The sequence below is a fragment of the Staurois parvus genome, unplaced genomic scaffold (assembly GCF_062004578.1).
Source record: "Staurois parvus isolate SC_StPar_1 unplaced genomic scaffold, SC_StPar_1.0 ptg000131l, whole genome shotgun sequence".
Lineage (NCBI taxonomy): Eukaryota > Metazoa > Chordata > Amphibia > Anura > Ranidae > Staurois > Staurois parvus.
This window is the reverse complement of record NW_028317927.1, coordinates 2,812,052-2,835,358: the sequence shown is the minus strand read 5'-3', so window position 1 is coordinate 2,835,358 and position 23,307 is coordinate 2,812,052. Positions and strand designations below refer to the sequence as shown.

General features: G+C 40.3%; 1 protein-coding gene across 1 annotated transcript in view; it reads right to left on the bottom strand.

The window, feature by feature from the left end:
* Positions 1-23,307, bottom strand: part of SLC9A9 (solute carrier family 9 member A9) — a 931,015-nt gene that overhangs the window by 329,848 nt on the left and 577,860 nt on the right. The window lies entirely within an intron of this gene.

Here is a 23,307-nt window from a genome sequence, read left to right as displayed (position 1 = left end):
TGCAGGAGTAGGCAACCTGCGGCTCGCCAGCTGTTGCAGGACTACAAGTTCCATCGTGCCTCTCATGTTGCAGGACTACAAGTTCCATCATGCCTCATAGCTGTAACGGTCAGTTTTGTAATGTTGCAATGCCTCATGGGAAATGTAGTTCCACAACTAGCGAGCCACAGGTTGCCTACCTTTGGTCTAGTGGATCAGATGCCAGTTGAGTGTAATCGGACAGGCGGTTCGCTTACATCTGACCACCCAAAGAGGAGAGCGGGCTGTGTCTGTGTCTGCTCTGCATAACCGGAGTGGACATGAACCAGCTATCCTCCTGCTCCATGGGGATTAGCAGACAGATCTTCCACTGAGCATGTGGAAGGGGCTTTAATGTGAAAAAGTAAAATTAGAGTAATAAACAAAAAGCAGCTTTTTAAAGAAGCTTAAATTGTTACGAAACCCAGGACCCTGTATTCACTATATCTAATCTCCCACAGTACCCAAAACATGAAAATGCTATTATTTTAGTATATATAAACTGCTAAATATCTTTTCTCATCAGCAGTTAGAGCAGACATGTGACTTCTATCAGTGTTCAGCAGAGCACTGGTTACAGCTTGTAGGCGGAGTTATAATTCTCCTGTAGGAGGATGCAAGACCCCTGACCTCTGTTTGGACAGTGCTGATTGGCCCTGTGCTGATCACATGCACTCTCCCAAGAAAAAAACTGTCTAGCAATACACACCAAAATGATCATGTGCATCTTGCCTCCAAGGCTATGTTCTATTAGGAGATATTTAGGGACACTGGAAGAAGGGGAGGTTCAGAGAAGACAGGATCAAACATCTTTTTTACACAATGCAGAGGATAACCCCTTAGGTTCCACAGTGAGTATAACAAGCATGCTTTACTGCATATACAGACTGATTTTACTGTTGTGGGTTTAGTAACACTATAAACCAACTACATCATCCACCATTAACACATTGTTTACAGTTTGTGATTTAATTTTGTGTTAAAGTATGATTAACAAAAGTGAGACTGTGCATTGAAGGAGCTGAACACAGAAGGATGGGTTGCAGTGTCTGTAGCACAGAAGTCCACATTTCAACAGTTTTTCCTGCAGCTACAATTTTCCCTGGCCTAAATCACCAGTGTAAATGTAGCCTTGCTATTCTTACCACCTCTCCTGCCTCACAGCCTAAAGAAATTACTGAAGTGCAGACTTCTGTGCTACCGACACTGCACCAACCCATCCTTCTGTGTTCAGCTCGTTCAATGCACAACCACACTTTTACTAATTAGACTTTAACATAAAATGACAGCAGTCATCTGTGAAGAGCCCCATTCACAATAATAATGACAATCTGTCAGAAACCACAGAGTCCTGATTCTACAATTCACACCAGCCTAAATCGCCAGTGTGAATATAGCCTAAGGGAGGGTGGTGGTCAGGGGTGGTGCTGATGGGGATGCAGGTTCAGTGGTGTGGATGGGCCAGGTGAAGAGTCCTTGTCTGTAGCATGCTGGCAAGGGATAGGTTTTACTAGTCTGGCTCTGGCTGCTTTTTAAAGAAAACAAACTAAGATTTTAAACCTTTTGTTTTAAGGTATCTAGAATTTATGTAGCAGATTTCAACTAAAAGTTCATGTGGGATTTAAGTGCCTATTTCCATTGATCTATTGTGGCAATGTGCATTTTACGGCATATAATACAATGCATGTTAAAGCACCTCCAACTAAGTCCAGTGCATTGTGCAGCCATTCACTTTGGATGGCATTAAACGATAAGTTCACCGTTTGACCAAAAATAATAAAAGCACATTTTTTTGCAGGTAAAAAAAACAGATATTTATTATTTTTGGTAGCAGGAGCCTGGAAACCATTGCACCAATGATCAGTAGATCTCTGTTGCCATGCTGGTCTCCTGCAGATCTGTCAGTATATCTGCTTGCCGTACGGGATGTACAAGCAAGCAGATATATTGACAGGAAGAATCATTGAATTATCATTGCGCTACACCGTGCTGAGTCCATTGAGAACTACAAGCTGACAGCCGTTAAAGCTGTCGGGACGTGTAGTTCATTCATTCATAGTACTCTGTGAATGAATAATGTGGCCGAGTGGGCGAAGCCCTACATGGCCACGCTCTATTCAAAAAGTGACAGCTTGTAAGGTGAACTTCTCCCCGTGCTGCTGTCATAGGGAGGGGGAGGGGATCGGGCAGCAACTGCAGCATTGGGAACATGTTACATGTTCCACCCTAAAAACGGGTGGAGAAGGATCTGGGAGTTCTGGTAGATCACAAGCTTAATAATGGCATGCAATGCCAAGCTGCGGTTTCTAAAACTAGCAAAATCCTCTCTTGTATTAAAAGAGGTATAGACTCCAGAGAGAGATATCATATTACCCCAGTACAAATCATTAGTAAGACCTCATCTGGAATATGCAGTTCAGTTTTGGAAACCAATTCACAAAAAGAACATTGGGGAACTGGAGAACTGGAGAAAGTACAGAGAAGGGCAACTAAACTGATAAGAGGCATGGAGGAGATCAGCTATGAGGAAAGATTAGAGGAACTGAATTTATTCTCTCTTGAGAAGAGATTAAGGGGGGATATGATCTCCATGTATAAATACATCAGTGGTTCATATAGTGAGCACGGTGCAGAGCTATTCACCCTGAGGTCATCACAGAGGACAAGGGGGCACTCTTTACGTCTGGAGGAAAAGAAATGTAATCTCCAAACACGGAAAGGTTTCTTCACAGTGAGAGCTGTGAGAATGTAGAATAGACTCCCTCAAGAGTTGTTTCTGGCCAGCTCAGTGGATTGCTTCAAAAAAGGCCTGGATTATTTCTTAGGTACACAGAATATAACTGGATACTAACATTTATAGGTAAAGTTGATCCAGGGAATATCAGATTGCCTCTCAGGGGATCAGGAAGGATTTTTTTTCCCCTGCAGGAGCAAATTGGATTGTGCTTTGCTGGGGTTTTTTTTGTCTTCCTCTGGATCAACTGTGGGTATAGGATTACAACTTTTTTTTTTATGGTTGAACTGGATGGACTTTTATCTTTTTTCAGCCAAACTACCTATGTAACTATGTTTCCAAAGGTGAACTTATCCTTTAAGGTGCTGTTCTTTTTGAAAGATAACAGGGTGCCACTGAACTCGTCAAGCCAGTCCACAATAATGAACACATGGCAGAATCATTTGTTAGTTGTGGTGTGCTATGTTGACAAAAATGCTGCACGTACATTAAACCTACAATATGGTGCCTTGGGAACCCATTCAAAATGAATGCATGCATGAGCTGCCTTACTACGGCAGCACAGTGGCTAAATGGTTAGCACTTCCGCCTGGCAGTACTAGGGTCGTTGGTTTGCATCCCAGCCATGGCACCACCTGCTTGGAGTTTGCATGTTCTCCATGTGCCTGCGTGGGTTTCCTCTGGGTACTCCTGTTTCCTCCCACCCTCCAAAGACATGCTGGTAGGTGAATTGGTTCCTGTCTAAATTGGCCTTAGTTTGTGAATGTAAGTTAGGGACCTTAGATTGTATACCCCTTGAGGGTTAGGGACTGATGTGAATGTGCAATATATATGTAAAGCGCTGAGTAAATTGACAGCGCTATATAAGTACCTGTAATAAAATAAATGCGATAAAATGCGTCAACATAGGGGAACAATGTTAATGGACCCTAAGGCTAGGTTCACACATATGCAGGTTGCGTTTGAGCTGTTTCTGCATTGAGTTTTTCCTTCATTTTTGATGCATTTTGTTTTTCATTTTTCTTGTTGCTAGGCAGATTTAAAATGCAAAACACAGCAAAACGCAATACATGCTTTTCTGCAATGTATCCATTGAAGTCTATAGAACCAAATAAGCAACTTTTTGCATTAAAAAAGTCCCTGACCCTTTCCAAAAAACGCACCGGGTGAAAACGCGGAGATGTGAACATGTCCCATAGGAAATCATGTTAAATGGACTGTACTATGTTTCTTCAAAATGCAAAAGACTGTGGAAAACGCTAAGATGTGAACCTAGGGTAAGCCCTGGTTCACATTGGAACCGACTTTGAAACATCACTTGAAGTTGTACGATTTTAAAGTCGCATGCCAGTATTGCACAGATGCACAGATGTCTTATCAAGTCACACCTGAAATCGCAAAAGGTAGTGCAGAAACTACTTTCAAAATCAGTGCAACTCCGATGGAGTTGGAGTTGCACCGGTTTGAATGGTTCCATTGCAGATAATGGGGTACAACTTGTCAAGCGATTTGAAACAGAAAAATCACATTGCAAGTCACACCAGAGTGAACCAGGTCTAAAGGTTGAAAGGGAGGCTCTGACTGGTTGCTATGTGGCAGTACAGGCAGTTACATTGTAAAGGATGATAAGGCCTAGCGTATTTAACCAAATCCACTTGAGACAAATCAGTAGATGAAGTAACACAGAAACATGTCTCATACATTTATGCACATTTAATAAATCAAACAACAAAGTGCAAAATGTACCAAAATCAAACAAATAAGAATTCATCTTTCATTAATATGATTACAGTAAATTGTAATCGGATTAGATTTTTATTGGTTTTTGTCATTGCTCCACTGAATAAATCAGTTCACCATAGTAACACTAGTAGGATGGCTGATAAGGAAATGCAGATTGTCATCCTAGCATGTCAGGTCTCAACTGTCTGAGTGTATGTTGGGCCTGTCGGAGCTTCTGTGTGCTTCTCTGCCTCCTTCTGCTTAGTGTTGGCAAAACAATATTTACTGTAGCCTGTACACAGTCTGCTTATAGGCACCAAAGTGGTAATAAGATTGCTGTGCTGCCAGTATATAGTCATCACAGCTGTACCCAGCTTGTCACATATACAAAGGCAGGCTGCTGTGCAGTGTATCAGCCAGGGCTGATTTCATAATAATCTAGCCTGCTTACTTCATAGATTAGTCATCTAGACATCATGGGGCTGATTTATTAAAACTGGAGAGTCTAAAATCTGATGCAGCTCTGCATAGAAACCAATACGCTTCCAGGTTTATTTTATCAAAGCTTAATTGAACAAGCTGAAGTTAGAAGCCGATTGGCTACTATGAACAGCTGTACCAGATTTTGTAAATCAACTCGTGTTAAAAACAAATATATATAGTTATACATATGTGTGACAATGTTTGTTCCACTGGGAGCTGCATGGTTAACAAAATAAAAAGCATGTATTTTCCTCTCAATTGAAAAGAACTAAAAAAAACCCTAGAGCACAATAATTCTCAGTAAAGCATAACTAATTTAGCCTCTAGGATTGTATGAAAAATGCTCGAATTTAACGACTGGAGTGCAATCAGTGCAAACATGCACTTGATTAACATTTACAATGTAGATTATGCTGGAAACTTTAAACATTATAGAGCATCCATGTATCACCAATTGGTAATAATAGCACACAGAAAAACATGCAGCACGTTAATATTTCCCCAACACACAGAGTGGATCATACTGTATATATTATGAATATTGGTTTTATAAAGAGAACAGTATGGAAAATATACAGCTGTGGCATTGTGAGGTTTGTTAGTGCATAAAGCAGCAAACTCACACATTCACTAAAATATCCTAATCTCACTGTGTCTTCTCAATCAGCATCTGTGAAAAACAACAGATCTCTGCATATTTATATACTAAGAAGCCTGAAAGAATGAACTGTATTTCATATAAAATTACACCAAAATGAACTTTGGCAAATATGAGTATCTCTACTCAAGGTTGATTTGATATACATACAAGTTGGCCCAGATAAATGAAACCCTTTCATATAGGGCATACTCCGTTTTGCTCAGCAGGGGATTTGTCCGTTGATCCCCTGCTGATCTGAGCAGAGCAGGCAGATGACAGATCCGTGTTTGCTCAGTTTATGCAGTATGAATATAGCCCTAGTGCACTCTGCTCTATGGGCCAGCAGGTGTAAGTGGACTTTGCTGTCCATTTACACCTGCCTGCCTTCCAATCCGATCCACCTTCGGATCCCCTTACACTTTTTTCATTTTTTTTTTGACCCAATTGGATTGGAGGTAGACAGATGTAAAATGGACACAAGTCTGTTTACACCTGCCAGAATGGAAGTTCAGATCAGGTCTGCCTGGAAAACTGACAAGCGGGCCTGATCGGACCCTTTGTGTGAAAGGGACCTTAATAGACTTACTTTTTAAGCCATGCGCACACTGGGCTTAAAATAAACCCGCTTTTAGAGGTGTTTAATGTTTTTTTTCAGTCTCTAAATGCACCTCTATGTTAGCCTATGAGGTCATGGACACATAGGCATTTACAAACGTATTAGAAGAGTAGCATTTAGAGGCTGAAAAAAGAAAGGAGCTTTTGGACAGAAATGCTGAATGCGCTTAAACACATTTAGATGTGTCTAAATGCGCCTAAACGCTAGACATGTTTATCACTTGAGGTTAATTAATTCCACTGACCAGAATAAATGATTATTCTGGCCAGTGAAATGAATGAACACCCAAATGCTCGCTGCACCTACATGTGCCTAAACGTGTTTGCAACACATAACTTTAGGTGCGTTTTTTAAGCTGCTTTTTTCCTGTCAGTAGCAAAGGTGAAGAAAAAACTTCCTGTGTGCATGAGGCTTTAAATCCAAATGACATTTTTGTCCCAGATGGAGTTGTTATAACATTTCTCAAGAATTTTGAACAAAATAGTGTTTTAAAGCAGAAGTAAGAACCTCTGTTGCGTCATCTGGATCCCCCAACATCCTCTTCTGCCATTGGACAGCCTCTAATTGTGTAATTTCTGCACATGCACACAGGAGTTACAGCGTCCCCAGCACTCTCTATTCCTGGCATCTGTAAGATCCAGGGAATAAACCAGAATGTACGCTGTCCCAGGTGAACACCACAGGCAGAGTACACAGGATATAAAACTGCTGGAAATGGGAAGAACTTTGCATGTCTCTAGCAGTTTGCTAGAAACGTTTGCTGTAGCTGCTTATAAAGCATTAGCAAATGACTTCTGTACAACCAGCCTGACCACACATGGATCAAAATGTGTCCACATTTTGATCCATGTATGGCTGATTTAACACTACTCTCCTTTCTGACTGACAATGCTGCTGCCCGAAGGTATCTGTGACCACTAACTGAATTTGTGGATGTCGCTCAGGCTGTAAGGATCTCAATCAATAAAGCCAACCACTGTCAGTACAGCTAGGGCGGAGCTCTTCCCGGCTCCAGACAGCAATGTACAGGGAAGAAAATTTCCTTATGAGCCACACATCTCTGCAAACCCCAGGTAAAAAAATTGTAACAACCATATTCCGGTCTCCGGCCAGGCCACACCCTCAACGCATTTCACTCCACTTCCTGAGCTTAATCATGGGGATGGGGATTCCATGCTAATGAGGAGAATAAATGCATCATCAGCTGTTGTATAATTAATCAAGAAAGAAAGAAAAGAAAAATGATAATTAATATGTCACTAATATATTCTCCCTAAACATGATTGAATTTTTATTCCAAATTCAAACAAATAATTAAAATCGAACCAAAAAATCTTGAAGAAAGATAAAAGATAAAGGAATCACTAAAGATAGCACTATAATTTAGATGTAACCCAATACTGTACGCAGGTAAGTTCAAAGTCAGAAAAAAGGGTCCCATCCCCATGATTATGCGCTGGTGAAACAAGTTAGGGACATGGCTGGCTGGAGCTCAGGCTGAGGCTGTTACACTTTCTTACCTGGTGTTTGCAGAGATGTGCGGTTCATATGGACATTTTCTTCCCTGTGCATTGCTGTCCAACGGTATCTGCTTTACTACTTCATTCACAATGCAGACACCCTAAGACCCTAAGTGTTGCTGGCTGGACCACCAGGTGAAATAAAGGAAAAAAGCCTAAAAAAGAAAACTAGCACAGCCACAACATCTAAGAATTGGTAAGTTGCTAAATATTACATTTTTGTTTTAGGTTTAATACCACTTCAAGTTTGACTTCTTAAAATGTGAGGAGGAAAGTTCACTCAAAATGTATGTTTTTCTTTTTTCCCTTCATTGGATTTTCAAAGTGAATACTGGTGTACCTTATTTACCAACATTCACTTTTCAACATGAACATAGGGTTTTCAATGTGAATATTAACTTTGCTAGGTGAACAGCCTATTCTTTGTTAGTAAATCAACTTCAATGCATTAAAGTAAAGTGATTTTGTATAAAAGGAACCAATAGAAGCTCTGTAAATTTTTTCTGTGCATTTCAACACCATTACACATCTAAGGCTAGGTTCACATATGTGTGGGTGGTGCCAATGCGGATCCGCACAAAAATCCTGCACCACCCACACAGAAGAATGCGGACCCGCGGGCGGGTGCCATTAATTCTAATGGTACATTGCCTGCACTGAAAATCGCAACCGCACTGGGAACCTCGGTTCCTGTGCAGGCTGCGGTTTCCAAAGAAGTGCAGGGACTTCTTCCCTGTGTGTCCCGGGGCACGGGAGTCCATTCAAATGAATGGGCTCTCGTGCCCTCGCAAAATGCGGCCCGCAGGAACGTACATATGTGAACCAGGGCTAACAAAATTATTACAATGAATGCAATAGAACTGAAAAAAATTATTCAAAATAGAGAGATGGATTAATTTATTATACTCATAGTCCAGCCAGAAAGTGAAAGAAGAGAAAGGATCCAAAAGAAATGTATAAAAAATTGTTGCTGTAGGTACATTTCTTTCAAGAGTTTAGAATGCAGTCAGCAAGAAGCATGACAGATAGGGACCAGCAATTATAATGGGCTACGTGTTATTCTGCCAAGTTACAGGAAATATTGTTCACAATAAAACCAGAAAGACAGCTGTCAAATTAGAATAATGTGAGTAATGTAGGGTGATTTCTCAATAAACCTGTCAGAGTTTCTTTATGAACATAGACAAACTGTGATGAAAGTACGGTAATTACTGCTAAACCCCCCATGTTGATATCATAACATATTCATGATGTGCTGCTTAGCTAGAGTGTTAGTTTTGGCTTTCTTCTGAATCAATAGAGTTACAAAAGTTTTGAAATAGGTGGAACTTGATGGATTTTTTTCAGTCATAGTGACTATTTTACTATGCTGCTATGTGACACTTTCCTTGTTACTGTATATCAGAGATTCTTTAAAAATAAAAAAAATGGCAGCTGCAAATGCCAACTATAATCCTTGCTTCACAACTTAGAGCAGCCTTTCTCAACCAAGTTTTCATGGAATCCTAGGGCTCCTCCTGAAGTTAATGGGGGTTCCTTGAGCAGTGGCAGATTGATTGCCTCCTTGATGGTGCCTGCCTAGTTCTATCACCAACATCACTCAGCAAGGAAACTCCTCTTCTCATTTCTCAGGCATGTAATCACTGACACCAATTATCATTTAGCTGTCTGTAAAGAGGGCATTATTCTCACTAATGTATGGGGCATCCTTTCCATTTTGGTCGAAATGTAATGGGGCACTACACTTAACAATGTAAGGGGCATTCTTCCCATTGTGGCCAAATGTGATGGGGCATACTTCCCACTGTGTCAGTGTAATGGGGCACAATGCTGACTGCCAATGTAAGGTGCATTCTTATATCCATGTTACTGGTCTTTATTTTTAATGCTACCAGTGATTTGGTGTGGCTAATGTACTGTGAGCCATGGATATATTAATTTTTCAGGGGTCTCTTACAATAGCAGTTCCAATAAACTATTCCCTTTAAATTTTAGCTGAGGCCAAGAGAGCACTCACACTAGCACTCTGATCTGGTTCTAGGCATGGTACAGCTTCTTGGGCTCATTCATTTGTGAAGTGTAAGTGATACAAACTGTGCCTGGGACCAGTTAATCGAACCCCGCCTAGGACCATTTGGAACAGATGTACACAGGTGCAGCTCACTTCTGATCCAGTACAGTTTGCTGCAGTGTGAGTGTAAACTGTGCCAGAGTTCAGTTCTCCAAGTATAGAGAACTGTGTTATGAAACAGGGACTGTTGGTCTGATTGGCAGGGGAGTGTACCCAGGAAGACTTGTAAATGTTCCCCGGACCACTACCTTACTATCCAGTTTGAGGCCAAACCAGTGTGGCAGTAGGGAGGGGGGACAAGTGGACCCTGGCACAGGTCATTTAAAACAGTCCCAGTGAGTGCACCCCAAAACGCCATAGAGGATGCCATTTCATCAGTTGAGACAATATTAAAATGTAATTCTCACAAAAGAAACATGAGAGCTATGACTGCTGTCTTGCTATTGTTGGTGCAAGTTGCAGGGCTGTCCACTTTTTTATACTTCCTTCACTACTGAGTCATGGGCCTTGACAAACATTGTTTGAACAGTTTATATGCACATGACTTTTTTTATGTCAGTGACTCAGTAATGCCTAGTACACACGATGAGAAATGTGGATGGAAAATACCGCAGAGCGATCGTATGATAATCTGATCGTTAGTACACAGCTTTCAAGAGTCAATCATGACAGTTCATGCAAAATTATCTGAAGGGACAAACAAAAAAAATGTTTCTCGGAAAATAAGAGAATGAACCATTTTCATGTAATCAGTACAGTATTCGTCTATAAAAAATCGAGTGACCAAGACCGTGCATGTTCGGAAACAAAAGAATCCTTTACAATACAATACATTACATCATCGTGGAACATTGTCTTCTGTCTTACAAGAATTTTTGTAACTTTAGCAACCTATTCATTTTCGATAGCAGACTAGCATGCAAACAAAATGGACAATCATTCGTCCAATATTCTCATCGTGTGTAAAAGGCATAAGTAGTGAAACAAGGATAAAGATGAAAGCTTCCAAACTTGCACACTGAAAAAAAAATTGCAAATGGAACTATCATACCATATTATATGTATATCCTGACAGATTCCATTTAGGTCTCTTCTATAAAATGAATTACTGGATGCTCCTAACTACTTGGAAGTACAGTAAATAGGCTGAAAATTGGGTCAACAAAAAAGTTTCCTGATTTGACCACCTAGGAGTGCTAAGCAGACTGAACAATATAATACTTCTATTACACAGATCACTATACTGTCAAAACGATTATGTAGATTATTTTGATGTCTCTGAAAGGAGTCTCAGAATATTCTTCTCAGAAAGTTACATTTGATGTTAGTGGCAGAGAAAGAAGGCGAGTGAGAAACTGATTAATGTACAACCTGACAGCAGGTCACAAGGAACAGAGTGAAAGCCAACAATTATTGATTATAGATATATTTCAATGCTAACATATGTGAATAACAAACACTGGTAACAAACTGTTGTCAGCTTTAGACCTGCTATGAAGGTTTGAAACTGATTGTTGGTGGGGAGGAACTCCAGTAAGAACATATTAATGCATACATAAGGTCCTCAATTTGTCAGCTACTTCTAATTGTTATTCAGTGATCTGCAATATTTGATAAACTATCACACAGTCATTATTTTGGTTTCAGATTAACCACTTAAGCTCCGGAAGATTTGACCCCATTCATAACCAGGCCATTTTTTGCTATAAGGCACTGCACGACTTTAACTGACAATTGCACGGTCATGCAACTCTGTACCCAAATGAAATTTATATAATTCTTTCTTTGCTGGAATTTGATCACCACTGGGTTTGCTTATTTTTTATTATAAAAATGAAAAAGATAAATTTTGAAAAAAAAATATTTTTTACTTTCTGCTATAAAATATTATCAATTAAAAAAAATAAAAAAATATAATCTATTCTTATATTTAGGTCAAAATGTATTCTGCTACATATTTTTGTTTAAAAAATTCCCAATAAGCCTAATAAGTGTATATTACTTGTTTTTGCGTGAAAGTTATAGTGTCTACAAACTATGGGATATATACTGGAATTTTTTTTTTAAATATACTAGTAATGGCAGCGATCAGCGACATATAGCGGGACTGTGATTGTGCAGAAGGCAATCTGACACTTTGTGGGAGCTGACTATATGATACTGACATCTCCAGTGACACTTATACAGTGATCAGTGCTAAAAATATACAGTCACTGTATTAATGTCACTACCTGGGAAGGCATTAACATCTATTGGCAATTAAGGGGTTAATTGTGTGCCAAGCAAGTGTTAATGTATTTACTGTTTACTGCTTTGTACTACAGATTGATCCATTTATTTTTCCTGCTTAGCAGGGAAAAGAAACAAAGTGATCACTCCCTCTGTATAGAGCTCTGTGTTGTCAACCAGCACATAGAGTGTGATTTGTCACAGCTGATCCACAGGTCCCAATCATTGGCTGGGATCTGTTGATGACCTCTTGCTGTGTCAAATCACAGGAGCAGGCAGGCGGGTGCTTGTAAACAGGCAGCCACGTACCAGTATGTCATGGTGCCTGTAGCTGCCACCCTATCGCAGTAAAAGTATTGTGGCAGGTCGGCAAGTAGTTACAATTTTTCTAAACCCAGGACCCTGCATTTAGTATATCTGGTCTCCTACAGTACACAGAACATGGAAATGCAATTATTTTAGTAAATATAAACTACTAAATACCTTTTCACATCAGCAGCATATAGCAGTGTTGTGACTTCTATCAGTGTCCAGCAGACTCTTGCATGACCCCTGGCCCTCTATCTGATGGGGCCATGTGCTGATCACATGCACTCTCCCAAGGAAAAATAAAAACAACTCTCTAGCAATACACACCAAACTGAGCATGTACAGCTTGCCCCCAAGGCTCTGTTCTATCAACAGATGGATTGGGGACTGTAGAAGAAGGGGAGGATCAGAGAAGACAAGATACAAAATCCTTTTTACACATTGCAGAGAATGAACACCTTAGGTTCCACTGTGAGTATAACAAGCATGCTTTACTGCTAATACAGGCTGATTTTACTGTTGTGGGTTCAGTAATTCTTTAAAGAATTATAATGTAGTACAGTATTTCTGAACAAAATAAAAACACTTAACTATTATGAGCATATTTACTGGTTGTATTCAGTTGGAAGTGAGAAACAGATATGAAGGAATTTCATATTTCAACCAGATCATTTTTGTAATTTGTTAGTTACACGTCAGTTATGCTGGGTTTACACTGGGCGCTGCGGTTTGGCACCAAGCGATTGTATGCTCATTTTACACTTAATTTTAGGTGCAATTTTGTTGACTTCTATGAGACCCGGTGATTTAATGAAAGCACATCAAAGTCCTGTATGCTACAACTTTGATGTGCTTTCCGAAAATGCACTAATAGAAGTCAATGGGATTGCACCTAAAACCGCGCGTAAACCGCACATACATTCGTGCTTCACCATAACCGCAGCACACTGATGTGAACAAGGCCTTAAGATCTTAGGCACTGGTTAACAGGATTGTAGATGGTGTATACATGTTACCTAGGTTTCTCACCTACACATGGTGAGGGGCTCCAGGTTTACTTAAAAGTGGTATTGTTCACCTTCACAAACTTATATTCAGCTCTTTTAAAAAGGTCATACACTTATTCAGTTTTACTGGAATGGTAATTCTCAAATAATTGATAGCATTTTAATGTTTAATACTGAACCAAAGTCTCAAATATTCTGAAGCACAGCTTGAAAGGGTGTAGGATTTTAAGTCAGTGCAAGAAGGTCATCTATATCTCTAATTTGAAGTTAAAAAGGATGAGAGGAAAAGCTCTAAAGTGGGTGTCTGCTAATTTGCTAGCTGCAGAGGTGTGGAAATTCAAACTGAACAGATGTATTCTATTTGAAAAAGGGGTTGATTTACTAAACCTAGAGAGTACAAAATCTTTTGCAGCTGTGGTCTAACACCAAAGGTACAAGTGGCACTTTGCCTTGCAGCACTGGCGTCCTCGTTCAACTCCTAGCCAGGAAGCTGCATGGATTTTCCATGTTCTTCCTGTGCTTGTGTGGATTTTCTCCAGGTACCCCAGTTTCCTCCTACAATCCAAACACATGCTGGTAGGGTAATTGGCTCCTATTTAAATTGGTAGTATAAATTTAGATAGGGATCTTACATTATAAGCTTGTTGAGGGCAGGACTGATATGGATGTACATTGTCAACACTACATAAATGCATGTAATACATAATAAAAAGTTTATTTATTTTTTTAACCTGTGTCCCATTGGGGAGATTTTGCTTCAATACTGTCCCTTAGACACAGCAGTAAGCGAGAAGTGATTTCTTTAAAGTGACGGAAGATTCTCCTACCCTTAACTGTTCTATATAATACTGATCCACGGAGTTCTACTTTAACTAGCCTGCATATATCATCATGAGAAAAGCAGCTTTCCCTGTAGCAGAACTGTGCTTCCATACTGCACCTGATAAGACTGACCATTTCATTGTGATTTCATATCATTAGTAGTGGGCACACCTGTAAATGATACCTGGTTTGTTAGCAAAACGCAATAAAAAGAAAAAGAATATCCTGCCTGTTTCAAGCCATCACTTGCATATGACTGTGAAGGTCAAGAAAAACACTGAAAGGCAACACAAATACCATACTGATTGAGAAATGGTGAAGTCGTGTTTAATAGCCATCACTGTTAATGCACTCTGCCATGCATAGAGTTATTTAAAAAGAGGAGGAGGTCAAGGGGGTTCTCTTGGGCTGAGATTCTGAATGTGACAAACAAAGAGCTTGGATGACAAGCAAAGTGCAAGGCCAGACTGTAAAGAATGACATGGGAATGAGAACAGAAAATAACAGATGACTGCAGGTCGTTGATAAAGACAAATTTCAACCTTTAAAAGCCTTGAAAATAGCTGCCAGACACCAATGCAGATAAATGAAACAACAGCTTTGCAAAGATCTCAGATCCGTTTGTGCAAAGAGCCAGGAAAGGCATTAAAACAGTGGTGTGTGTGTGACATTATATATGAATAAGGATGATAAATAAAAAGTAAAAAAACAATCCTACGCTATTACTTTTCCACATCGCAAAAAGCATCAGATCCTCTGTATCTGCAGGACAATAAATGGCAGCTCCATTGTTACCATAAAGCAGAATTATTCTAGATCTACAGATAAGTTTGCATAGCTCAGTGCATTGTACAGTTTTATGTCTTGCTACGCATCAGATAAAATTTAAAGTACATTCTAATAGATAGCTTTCAGGTTCTGTCAGGTTTCATTGCATTTTATCACATTTCCACTCTCTGATGGTGACTTTATGGGAAGGTGTTGATTTAACACGAAGTTCTATTAAATACATGCTGAAAGATGGTAAAATATGACAAGGTGCTTTTAATAACCAAGTCACTAAATCCTTATTATTGTGGCAGCATAGTAATAGAACTTGATGTTTTACTTAAAGGAAAGTGAACTTATTTTAGCTGTGTATGAAGAACGGCATTTCACCTTCAAAATGTTATATAAGTACCAAAACCACCAAATACACTGAATTATATTATGATAAATCTTTATCTGATAAAATCAGATAAAATCACAGCAAAAGCATTTATATTTGTTAAGAAAAGCATAGTATAGTTGAATGTCAGGTAAATCACTAAATAAACAAATATATATAGTATATACAGATTGTTTTCTTTACCATAAATGTGTAATTTTTCTCAGCCAGCCTTGTGATCCAAAAATGTGAAATAAAGCACCACACCACTGCTTAAAGTTCCGGGTATGATGTTATTTCAGTAAGGGTCAGGGGGACAGTCAAAAGAATATCTAATGCATTCCAGGGGACCAAAAACAGCCCTTTCATCAGAGCTTGACATAGAAAACAAAATACTGTATATGTGAACTGAACCTTTAATAGTATCTTTTCCAGTGTTATTATCCGCTCAGGTTTGACAAACCAGCTACTGATGTTACTTGTACAGACAAACATACTTAGGGCCCTTTCACACGGGTGGACCGATCGGGTCCGCCTGTCCGTTTTTCAGGTGGACCCGATCAGACCGCCTATTGTTCCCAATGGGGAGGAGGATGTAAACAGACATGTGTCCTTTTACATCTGACCGCCTCAGCAGGCTATGTCCATGTCTGTTCTGCTTGTGGACCTGTCATCTGGCAGATCCCCCACTGAGCAGGCAGATCGGCTTGGCAGAGTCTGCCTGTGTGAAAGGGTCCTTACTGGAATAAAGTCATATCTGGACCATTCAGCAGTGGTGTTGGCTTCAATGCACATTTATGCTACAATACATTAATTATACATTATATTATATAAAATGTATTGTAGTATATTAAAATGAGCAGAGAATACCCTAAAGTGATTGTAAAGGCTCAAAGATTTTTACCTTCATAAAGGTAAAAAACCTTCTGTGTGCAGTAGTCCCCCCCCCCCTCATTCCCGAGCCCCATCACAATCCAGTGATGGACATGGGAGCCTCGGCTCTCTGCAGAGTCTCCCTCCTCATTGGCTAAGACCGCAGTGGGAGCTATTGACTCCCACTGCTGTCAATCACAGCCAGTGAGCCAATGAGGACAAAGAGGGGGCAGAGCCGTGTGTGTGAATGAACACAGGGCAGCAGCTCAGGAGAAAGCCTGTTCAGGTGCCCCCATAGCAAGCTGCTTGGAGGGAGCAGGAGTAGGAGGGGGAACTGAGAAGCGGAAAATTGGGGCTGCTCTGGAGAAAACCACTGCACAGAGCAGGCAATTATGACATGTTTTTTTAAAGAAAATATTGCCTTTAATATCACATTAAGTGAAAATTATATGTCAAAACAACCACTAGATCCGGAGATAAAGGTAGCTGGTGTCATACATCCAATTTTCTTGTCCTGCCTCTCCACCTCCAAAGCTGATTACTGTTAGTGAGACACTAGGGTGTGCCATAAACAGAGAGGCATGAAAGGCAGGGAGGGGAGGGCTCATGATAATTTTAAAAAAATGCATTTAACTTCAGCTGCAAATATAGCTCATATCTACTTGCCATTCAATCATGAAATTTTTGCTGAATAAGTAACATCTGTATATTCTTTTTCAACAATATTGTCAGTTGAATTTTTTAATTTAGTAACAGGTGCACTTTAAACCTAAAGGATGTTTGTAAAAATCCACTATTTTTCGGTCTGCTGCAGAAGCTCCCACTCAGTTCCTCTGTCAACTTTGAAACTTAAATTTCCAGTCTGCAAGCTGGAGACAATGAGGTTGATTTTCTATAGTAGTTTGGAGTCTTCGCTGAAAAAAATATGTGAATATCCACTTCAGTTATCCAATCATGTAAAAAGCATTTGTACATGATTGAGTATTCAAAATGATCAAGAATTTGCTTTTCACATGATTTGATAAATTAAGTGAAAATTCCCTCAATTTTTCCACTGAAGATTCTCAATTTCTTAAAGCGGTATTAAACCCAAAACCAGAAATGTAATATATTGCAGCTTACCAATCATCAGATGTGGTGGCTGCATTAGTTTTCTTTTTTAGGCTTTTTTTCCCTCGGTTTTCACCTGGTGATAGGACTAGAAACACATCTCCTGTATTAGGGTGTCCCCACTATGGATGAATGAGTACAGGGGGCACCTTTGGACAGTAGCAATGTCAGTCTGGGGAGAGGGGAGTGTTAGGTGGACTAGCAGACTTAGATAAACTAACATATTGAAATCAAACTACAGCTCACACTGCAGTTACACAAGCAGTTACAGCATTGTTTTCTTTTGGGATAAAGTTTATAGAGGAATAAATAAAAGCTGATCATTGTAAGTACCCCTGTCAGTGATAAATGGTTTGTCTCAACACTCTAACTGCTACATTTGTAGGAGAGCTTGTTCTGTTGAAAAATGGCAGACTTGCTGCCCAAATCTCCAAAAATAAAGGAAAAAAAGCCTAAAAAAGGAATTTCACTTTAAATAATTTACCCTTAAATGGTGAGTCTCCTACTCAAATGGCCACTAAACAGTCAACTGCAGCATTCATCCAGTTTAACTTTGCAAAACCTTGTTGGTAAACCAAGCATGCAAAAGTCCAGTGCTGGAGCTGCTAAAGATGATCCAGAGGACTGTCATATGTAAAGCAGGGGTGGACTGACTATTTGGGAACTCGGGCACTGCCCGAGGGCCCGGGGTCAGTAGGGGGCCCCATGAGATGCCCCTGGTACCTTTCATAGGCTTTTTTTGGGTGTGGTTTGAGTGTGGGCGAGGACACAAGGGCCCCATGATCCCTTATTGCCCAGGGGCCCCATGAGTTGTCAGTCCACCCCTGATGTAAACCATCAAAAAGGAGAGCCAAGAAAGGGGTATTTTCTCTGGCTGCTGTATGTAATACTGCCTAGATGAGGGTGGAATCAAAACAAATCATACCTTAGATTGTACACCCCTTGAGGGTTATGGTAAATGTACAATATATATGTAAAGTGCTGCGTAAAATGACAGCACTATGTAAGTACCTGTAATAAAATAAATCATAACACAATCACAAACAAGCACTCAGACATCACCCTGAGATTGAACTAGTATTAGTTGGCTCAATAACATAAGTGTTTTAAGTTGTTGTGGCTGCTAAATACCACTTATAGTTTGCAGCATGTAAGTCCACAAAGTGTCCATTTATTAGGTGAAACAAACTAAAAGCAATTAAAACCAACCTCGGGTTGATGACTTTCTGACACATCACTTCTGGTGACATGGTTCCTTGGCAGAAGCAGCAGGGAATTGAGCCAACTAATACTAGTTCAATCACAGGGTGATCTCTGTGCGCTTATTTGTTGTATTGTGGCTGTTTTGATCCAATCTTATCCAGGGGGTATTACATATAGCAGCCAGAGAAAATACCCATTTTTTTGACTCTCCTTTTTATTGGTTTACATTTTACAGCTGTCTGGATCATCTCTAGCAGTTCCAGTGCTGGGCTTTTGCATGTTTGGTTTACTAATGAGGTTTTGGAAAGTTAGTAGCCTTGTTAGTGCAGATCAAAGGCTTGGTCTATGTTTTGACCCTTAGAATAGAGCTTCAGTATAGAGTAAAACATTTTGTTTTCTAATAAACAGATATCTTGTCCAATTTAACCATGAATTAACTCTAATTAGCCCTTAAACAACCCTTTTCTCCACTTTGATGCACAATATTTTTATGTTTGCTTCAAAGAAAATTTAAACATAATCACATAAAATCCTTTTTTCTTTTTGAAATAACATCACATTGACGTTGATTTACTAAAACTAGTGCAGCTCTGCATAAAAACTAATCAACTTCCATTTTATTTTTTAATCAAAGCTTAATTGATCAAGCTGAAGTTAGAAACCGATTGGCTACCATGCATAGCTACACCAGATTTTGTACTATTATATGTACTTATATAATTTTGTAAAGCACTGTGCAAACTGTTGGCGCTATATAATTCCTGTATAATAATAATGCCGTCACGTTTACATTTAGATTTTACATTTACATCAGTCCCTAACTCAAGGGGTGTACAATCTAAGGTCCATAAGTTACATTCATACATACATGAGGGCCAATTAACCTACCAGCATGTCTTTGGAGTGTGGGAGGAAACCAGAGCTCCCAGAGGAAACCCACGCAGGCACAGGGAGAACATGCAAACTCCAGGCAGATGGTGCCATGGTTGGGATTCGAACCAACGACCCTAGTGCTGCCAGGCGGAAGTGCTAACCATTTAGCCACTGTGCTGCCTTCACTTTTATTAAGTTAACCCCACTGTGTTGTACAAACATTGGATAATCAGGCACTAACAGGTATCAGGTAATAAAACTATGTTATAGAGGAAGGGGGACTTTAAAAACAAAGACTTTGTTCATGTTAGTGACAGGCTGTGTCATATGAATCATTTTTTGCTTTGTCCATAGTTCCACTTTAAGTTATAATTTGAGCTTCCAGTGTTGGTCAGCTGCTGCTGCTTGTCCTATCAACATTGATTATACTGTTTTAAAACAAAACCCCTAAAATCTAATGTTCAAAGAGCTCCAGAAACCTTCTTTTTGCCATGGTAGATGGGAAAGCTGCACTTTTCTCTCCATTACAGCATAACAACAGACATGTCATATTTAATAATTTCCCCCACTTGATGTTGAAGTTTTAGTTGCTGTCTTGTCTTTTATTCAGCTGTCAGATATAATGATGCTTTTTTTCTGTGTCACTGTCTTCCTCGAATGTTCTATTCACTCACTCTTGAAAGGTTTGTGAAATATGCAGTGTTAAGTAAAATATTCAGTAGCCTTGACTTCTAAGCTGAATCTAAATAGTAAGTGTTTCTTGATTGTACTGTTCAATTGCAATTAAAGAACTGCATTAATCATCACTTGTATCTTAAAGTGTTTTCTACCTTTGCAAGCCAGATTTTAGAAACTCCCACTGTATGTTTTTGCATCATGGCCTCATTCACACACGTCGACTGCATCCGTGCTCCATGCAGGGCTGTGTTTAAGGGCCCTTTCACACCAAACGCAGTTGAATGCAGTTGGCTGCATTCTGAACTGCAGTCCAACTGCATAGATAGTCCAAAATCCAGGCAATCCTATGGGTATAGTTCACACCATTGCAGTGCAGTTCAGTGCAGTGCAGAAAAGTACAGCATGCTGCATTTTTTCCACACCGCAAATGCTCAAAAACACATGCAAACGCACTGCAATGAATCACAGTACACATAGAAGCCAAAGGACAGACAAAGAACTTTCCTCCTAGGTCAAATGCAGTTAGAAAAGCGTGCATAAACTGCATATAAACGCGTATCAACCAGGGGCGGACTGACAACTCATGGGGCCCCCGGGCAATAGGGGATCATGGGGCCCCTGTGTCCGTGCCCAAACTCAAAAAAGCCTATGAAAAAGGTACCAGGGGCATCTCATGGGGCCCCCTACTGACCCGAGTTTCCAAATGGTCAGTCCGCCCCTGGTATCAACTGCATGTAAAACGCGTGTCAACTGCATACGTAGGTACAAGGAAAAAACACACGGTTGCATACCGTTTCTGGTGTGAATGGGCCCTTACTGGCACAATAATGCACAAGTGTTGCATGCATCCCCGTGCTGGCAGTCCCATCTAAGTCTATTGGGATGCAGTGGCTGCATGGGCATAGTCTTTTTGTCCCAATATGACATTTGTGTGGGTGTACAGCCCCAAACATACCCAGGGAGAGTTTGGGGACATGTACCCGCACGTACCCACATGGATGTCATATTGGGACACACCGACTGTGCCTGTGGAGCCACTGTGTCTTAATAGACATGGATGGGACTGCTGGCAGAGGGATGCATGCAACACCTGTGCATCCCAGGGCCCAAATCATACATATCCCCAAATCACAATATGTTCATGTATGTGTATTATGCTTTAAAATTTGGAAGTGCAGGATGGGGTTTTACTTCCATTCCCCTAAAAAGCCACGAACAATATCATTAGGAGAGCCAACGTATGCATGGCAGTGAGCGCTCAGTGTTGCCACTTCTGTCCATGGGAAGAATTCTGGTGCTTTCCAATCTTGTGAAGGCACCAGACTGGCTTTGCAGGCGCTCCAGCAGCACTGAGTGAAGTGGCTCAAAGCCTGACTCCAGCTGTTGCTATCATGCACTTTCAATGCACATCTGCGTACCTCACTCACACCTGCATGCTGACTCACCATGGCCACTGCGTCTGACCCCACCACCATGCTGCCAGACCCCTTCCACTGACACCACCACTGCTGCCATTACTCCATCAGCCCCTGCTCTCACCCCCAGTAGTAATAGAAGTAGTAATAAGCACAGACATGTAGTTATTGAGTCTGTCGCTGGGTTTTTATTTATTTATTTCAGGTACTTATATAGCGCCGTCAATTTACACAGTGCTTTACATATATATATATATATTGTATATTCACATCAGTCCCTAACCCTCAAGGGGTATACAATCTAAGGTCCATAACTTACACATACTAGGGACAATTTAGACAGGATCCAATGAACCTACCAGCATGTCTTTGGAGTGTGGTAGGAAACTGGAGTACCCGGAGGAAACCCACGCAGGCACAGGGAGAACATGCAGACTCCAGGCAGGTTGAGCCATGGCTGGGATTCGAACCAGCGACCCTAGTACTGCCAGGCGTAGGTGCTAACTATTTAGCCACTGTGCTGCCCCATACTGACCTGCAGTGATGGCCATTTGGGCTAGTTTGAGATTCATCCACAAAATGCTTGTTTTATTGAAATATTGTAGTCTGAAATGTTAATTTGAGTCAATGTGCATGCCTATGTCTATGAGAGTTTGCATGAAAGTAGCTCTGGTTGGGCAAATAAAAGATTGTAAAGGTATTCATTAGTTATATGTAGTCATTTTAACATTTCAGTATTTTTAAAGCAAAATCCAAAAACCCTGCTCTATTTCATCAACAAATTACAAATGTGCTTAAATTAAAAAAAAGTTGAAGTACTTTTTTAATTCATATGTAATCTGGCTGCTTAACCAGTAAGGAATATGACGTTACTCCAACATTTCATATTCCTGATAAGTGCCTGCTGTATCTGATGTACTTGTGTTAAAAAGTATCTTGTTCTCTTTGCATTGCTTCCTTTGTGTGAAATATCTGGCGATCCTGCCAGACCTCCTACTTTCCTATATCAAAATGACCTCACTAGGCTTGAAAGCACATCATCCTCCCCAGTTTGTTTTTGCTGCCCCCCCCCCCAGGTCACCAGTGTAAAAAAAGCCCTTACTTTGATGTGGTCTTGTTTTATAACTTTTGCAAATCATAGAAATGTAAATATGTATTTTCTGTGGCACAGAGTAATTACTTAGCACACATGTGGTGGTTCTATGTCTCTTTAGGTGGACTGATGTACTGCACCTAATTTGAATTCAGAAAAATTAATAAACAAACAATTTAATAAAATAGATAAAACTAAATGGAAATAAACCTGAACAAGCAATACCACCGATAGCCTCATGGCTAACATCAGAGATGTCTTTCTTGGCAAAGGGATTTAGGTGTCCGTTTATGACACAGAGAATAGCTGCGATTCAACAGATCTCAGCTATTCTCTGGTCATTCACAGTTTATGACATTCAGGAGATCATGTCAGCCCTTCTCTGGAGATCTGTGTTCTCCCTCCAGATTCTCCAGCCCAGAGCTGGAGAATCAGAGGGACTGCAAACTAAGCAGAGATAATTTACCTCTGTTTAGTAAACTGATCTTTTACTGTAATCTCGCGAGATTATAGTAAAATCAGCCGTTTTTCAGAGTTTGTAGACCGTTCTCCAGCGTTTGGAGACCGTTCTCCCTTCGTTCGGAGAACTGCTTCATAAACTGCATTCACAGGAGAACTGTGTTCTCCGAGAATGCCGGAGAACTGAGCAGCGATCTATTACCGCTGGTTCATAAACGGACACCATAGTCCTCTCCATTCACTCCTAATATTTACACAGCCCAGCCACACAGCACAGCCAGACTT